Here is a 6000-nt window from a genome sequence, read left to right on the forward strand (position 1 = left end):
ATATACCCACCATCACACACTGGCCACAACTGTGATACAACCCATTGTAGATCCGAACAGTGGTACTACAGGGATATGCATCTGATGCACATGTCACACGCATAGCAGGCTGTTGCATTGTCCTCCCTCACTGATGGGCAGCAGCAACACTATCTGTACTACCATGTGGCAATGGGTATTATAATAGGTGTATGTGGCCCCGGAATGCTGTACCCTACAGATAAACGGACATGCACACATGCCCGCATTTGCCAGAACACAATGGGTATCCCATGCCTATCAACCAATTTGTACAACACTGTTGTGATGGTACTGCAAAGCTTGTGTAGCCGGTATGGAGAGGCGCTTAACAGGGTACATGTAATATCCCATACAGCAGCAGCCAAAACTGGCTATGGAAATGGGTACTGTGGTGATTGTGAAGGCCCTCATGGAATTCCCATGTACAGGTGTGCTAACACACAGACACTGCTATACTCAGTCATGCACAAGTACACATATGTCAGTACTGGGGTGCATCTCTGCAGGTGGTCATAGCTGTGTACTAAGTTATTGTCCAAGGTGAGATGGGTTGTGTAGGGGTTGTGTGTACAGTGGTATCCTGCCACCTGCTATGTGGCAGCAGGCAATCCATCAATAGAAACTATTGTGATGACCCTCAGGGTGGAAGTGACATGCATCAGCCATTCCGCCAGGTGTCTCCTGCACATGGCCACTGAGGTGATGAAGTTGACATGCATACAACATGCATTACAACACATGGTTAGTGTCTGTGATGGACACCTGAACCCAAGCATGTTCAGTTGACTGTGGTAGTGAGTGGAGGTATCTGTGGCATCTCCAATATGTGCCAGTTCTTGCAGAGCTGGGCAGACATGTCAGTGTCAGTCAAGCTTAGAATGCCTGTACATATCCCAGAGGGATACCTGCCATCTGCACATCTGTATGGGGACTGACAGTCATCTGCCTGGCTAGTAGCTATGCCGTAGGATGAATGTGTTGACAGAAAGATGTTTGACAACAATATGTATGTCATAGCTACATGTCAGGAGCCTTCACTGTCATGTGCTGTACAGAAGGTAGTCTACAGTCACATTCCACATGCCGGATCATTACCCAGTAGGGGTTATATACTGTAACATGGCTCACACACCAGGGACACAATATGGAGGCCTCAGAGTCCAGCTATGCCTGCAGGTGTGGCTGTTGTCAGTACTACATTTAGCACTCTTTCTTGCATGGGTAGACACTGTCAACAGTAGTACTGCCATCATACACTACATGCCAGTGTGACAGCATGTACCCTGGGCTACTGCCCCTGTATGTAACAAAGTCACACAGATAACAGTGCTGTACAGGCCTCATATACATCTGTGTCCCAGACATGACACTCACACCTCTTGCTACTGTGATGACAGCACATAGGTGCATGTATTGTACATGACATTACATACACTTATTACAGATGTCATTACCCTGCTATGTTATCAGACTGGGTGGTGTGAGCTTGTTTCCAGGGCTAAGCCATGCTTAGCAGGTATCAACATTGTTGCAGTATAACAGCTAAGCTGATTTGCGCACTGGTGAGTGAAGCCTACACTGTGTAAGCACCCGTATGTTTACCAGTAGCTTAGCACCACTTAGTGTCATGCAAACCCATGCAAACACACTTAAAGCTGCTCAAAACCACCTTAACCACTCTGTATCCAACAGCCCTTGTTCTGTCCAGCAAAAAAATGAACAGCCCTTGCAGGTCCTTAACTCAGGATCCTGTGCACTAAAGTCACAACACCTAACTACTAAGCTATGACCACTGTGAATACAGCTGTTGTTTTTCCAATATATCTGTCAATACACATATTGATTAGGATTGAACAATTGCCTTTACTACCACAATTGTGTAGTGCTTGTTATTAATATAACTGTTGCATCACATATGTTGTTTTAACATAATGTACACATAGCAGATACATATGGTGAGGTATATCTGGGAGAGTATACACAACTGTGAGGCTTACACATTACAGGAATATGAATATATACATAAAATAGGTTGATATATGTCTACAGGTACATACACGTATATTCATGCATATGCCTGTATACACATCTGTATAGTGCAACACATAAATATATATATATATATATATATATATATATATATATATATATATATATTTATATATGGCCATGTGTACATCTCTTCGTATGTTCATATATCTGTGTGTATGTATATATATATATATATATATATATATATATATATATATATATATATAGCTATATATGTATGCACATCCTATGTGTACAGATATGCCTATTTATGTAGATATAGTTGTAGATATCTATGACTATATGGCATACATATCTATTCTAATATACATATTACTGTCAATATATATGTAGATATCCATAAGTATATGTGCATATGTATCTCTATCTGTATATCTGTAGACATATATTGCTGTGTATATGTATATATCTGAGTGTTTATATGTGTGTGTGTGTGTGTGTATATATATATATATATATATATATATATATATATATATATATATGTACATATACATATCCATCTATGTATGTCGATATGTGTATATATCCATATAGATATTTGGATAATTATATATACATATATATCCACCATATGTCCTGAACATGGAGTGGAGCCCTACCTCAACCCCAATGGTCCCAACCTCTTAGTGCAAGGGGATGTCAGGTATGTAGTGTACGTATATATGTAGACTATTGCTACTGTGATAGGGGTTGTCTTCACAGACATGTGTGTGTGGGAGGTCACATCTGCTTTTAACATGTGTGCCATTGGTTACTGATAGACATCCTAAGGACATCATAGTATAGTACCACTGCCAGCACAGTAATGATCCTGTGGACTACAGCAGAGATATGGCCAATAAATGTGGACAGTCTGACACACTCTGGTCAGTCCAGAGGTATACACAGAACCCCTTAGTGCAAGACATTTAGACCAAGCCTGACAATGTGGATGTTAGCCATGTAGATGGTTATAACACGTAAATACTGGTATAAATTTGCCCCCATAGGTTATGCATTCACACACCCCTGTCTGTCCTGACACATAATAACCGCTGGTACGGAGGTGTCATGGCCACATACTACCCACTAGTCAATGACTTACATCTTACAGCATCCCACTGATTTGTCTGACTTACATGACTGTTATGATGGCCTGGCGGCAGTACATCTGGCAAGTATCTAGACATAACATCACACTGGGTAAGTACACTAAGCTGCTAGGCCCTACAGCTGGGGGGTTTCTCAGAAACATAACACTGACATGACAGGTATTAAAACATGTAGAACAGTCATGCTGACTAGAGGCATATCAGCGTACAAAAAGTCTTTGGTTTGAATGACCTACATATTAGTTTCTGACTTCCTACCCTTCAGAACTAACATCCCACTGCCTGACCTGATGTAATCTGTCTATGTAGGCCTGGGGGGGGGGGTTACCAATAGGCATCATTCAGAGGCCATAGCACAGCCTTTGTTTGTGTTTGTCTACACCTGTCCTGCTGGCTGAGTCTGTTGTTGGGTATGTGAACCTCCCTGACTGGCATTTGTGAGTCATATTGACACACATGTGGCCCAGCATATTTCCTGCAGTGGGTTTTGTCGCCCTGTGTAGTACTGGCTACTATGGTGACACGAGTATTTGTTACAGATCTCATGGTGGCACTATAGGTGTCTACTATCTGCTGGCATACCATTCAGCCACCTAATTCTCTTGCATGCTCACATCCATACCATAGATACAGGTAACAACACATACTACTCCATTTGGCAATTGGTAGGTTGAGTGACTTACCTTGTGGGTGTGCCAGTACTGAGGGTGGCGCTGCAGGGCTGCCTATGTTGGATGCACATAGTACACTCCATACACATGGTTGAGCACAGGTAGTGTAATGTTTGGCATCCCTTTTACTGTATGTGCGAGTCAGAGAGAGGTGTCATTCCCTGGGTCTCTCCTGTGTCAGTGTATGTGCTATGTGTTGCCTCTTTGCCAAGGCCAGGGCATACTGGGTATGCCTTCTTTTGCCCACTGGCACAGGCTCAGGGTGTTCGTCCTCCAAGTCACTCTGTGTTTGTGCAGGCCTTGGCAATGGTGGGGGGGCTGTGTGGCCCTGCCCCGTGCTGTTCCTGCTGCAGCTGTTTCCACAGGATCATACTGTGTAGCATGGCACATACAATGACAATTTGGATACATGTAGCTGGTGAGTACTGCAGGGCTCCACCAGATGTGTCCAGGCAGCAGAACCGTGACTTGAGCATCCCAAACACATGCTCTATTATAATTCTGGTCTATGCATGTGCCTCGTTATGCATTTCTTGTTCAGGCGTGTGTGCATTTCTGATGGGTGTCATCAGCCACGGCTCCAGTTTATAACCAGCATCCCCCACTAGGTGACCGTAAGGGATGTCCCCATTGGCAAATCTCTGGGACAGCTGCATCAGATGCCAGATGTGGGAATAGTGATTTCTTCCAGGGCAGCCAGCACACACATTCATTATTATGCTCTAGGCATTGCATACGACCTGGCAGTTGATGAAGAGGAAGCCCTTCCGGTTGATGTAGATCCTACCCCACTCACCGGGTGGTGCTTTGATGCATATGTGCATGCAGTCTATAGCACCCACTACCTCAGGGTATTCTACTATTTGGTGAAACAGATGCATGTTGCTGGCTAACACCTCACGGGTGTTGGGAAAATATACGTGCTCACCGGCATGTGCTGAAATGGCATCCAGGAACTGGTGGAATACCCTGGATGCTGATGCTTGTGAGATCCCCATCATATCACCAGTTGGCCTTTGGATGGTACCTGTAGTTAGTATTCCTAGGCCTACACATACCTTGGTATCCACTGGGATGGGTTCCCCTCTGTTAGTTCTGTGTGTCAGGCGTGGCCGTCACAGCTCAACAATTTGCTGTAAGAGGTCCCTGTCCATGCTATAGTGCTCCTCTATCTCCAGCTCATGTAGACCCTGGTAGGATACCCCAGGTCTGTACACTCTTCTCTGTCTCCTCACTGTGGGTTGGTCGACAGCATTCACATCCTCACCACTCTCAGCCTCTTCCACATGTTGTTATATGATAGTTATTGCAGCCCCTATCATTTTGGTGTTTTGTTTGCTAAACGTTCCCCGCTTGCATACATTGGTGGTGTAGAGTATGAGAAAAAACAGAGGGAAAGGTGTTTGCATAGTTTATAGTAGTGTTATGGGCTGGGCTGGTCTGCTGCTTGTGTAATTGGCTGATTCTGATACATTTCACCTGCCAGCTATGCTAGTTCTCCTAGATTACCTTCCTACTGCTGTTTACCCTTCCCATTGCCTTACTATTTAATCTCAGAGGCATGCCACACAAACACAGAGCTCAAATGTGCATAGGGCTGCTATTTCCTGGTTTGCTTTTTTTTTTTCCTTTAAAACCCAGTGCGTGGCACGGACACCCGCTTAGACAATGTAAAGAGTGCTAGGCAGCCTCAGACACACCTCCTTGCTTAGCTTTGCTAAGCTAAGAGCAAACCCGGGCCACATGGCTCCAATCCACTTACAGTATGCCTGACACACCCCACCATGATGTCAGTTAACTCTTAGGCTTGCACCAAGCTATTCCTGCTCTTACACTGTTGGGTGCTGACTAGCATGCAGGGGAAACCTGGGATTCAGTATCATTCCCCTCATTTGCATAGGATTGCCTGCTGATGCATAGTTACATGTTCCACACTGAGCCTCCCCCCTTAGCAACCACTATTCACTGGCCATGTTGTCTTCTACCTGCCATTGAGTATAATGGCAAAATAGTAATTTTGGTTAGAATGCTTATTTTGTTTTTTCTTATTTTCCACACGATCCTGTTTGTGCGCCACTGCCCAAAGCTTAAACAGCCGAGATCGGCTAAAAATAAATAAAAGTTGATTTTTTTTATTTTTGCAAATGTTTTCCATGCCAACG

This window comes from Protopterus annectens, chromosome 5.part0, assembly GCF_019279795.1.
Source record: "Protopterus annectens isolate FY-2018-M chromosome 5.part0, PAN1.0, whole genome shotgun sequence".
Lineage (NCBI taxonomy): Eukaryota > Metazoa > Chordata > Ceratodontiformes > Protopteridae > Protopterus > Protopterus annectens.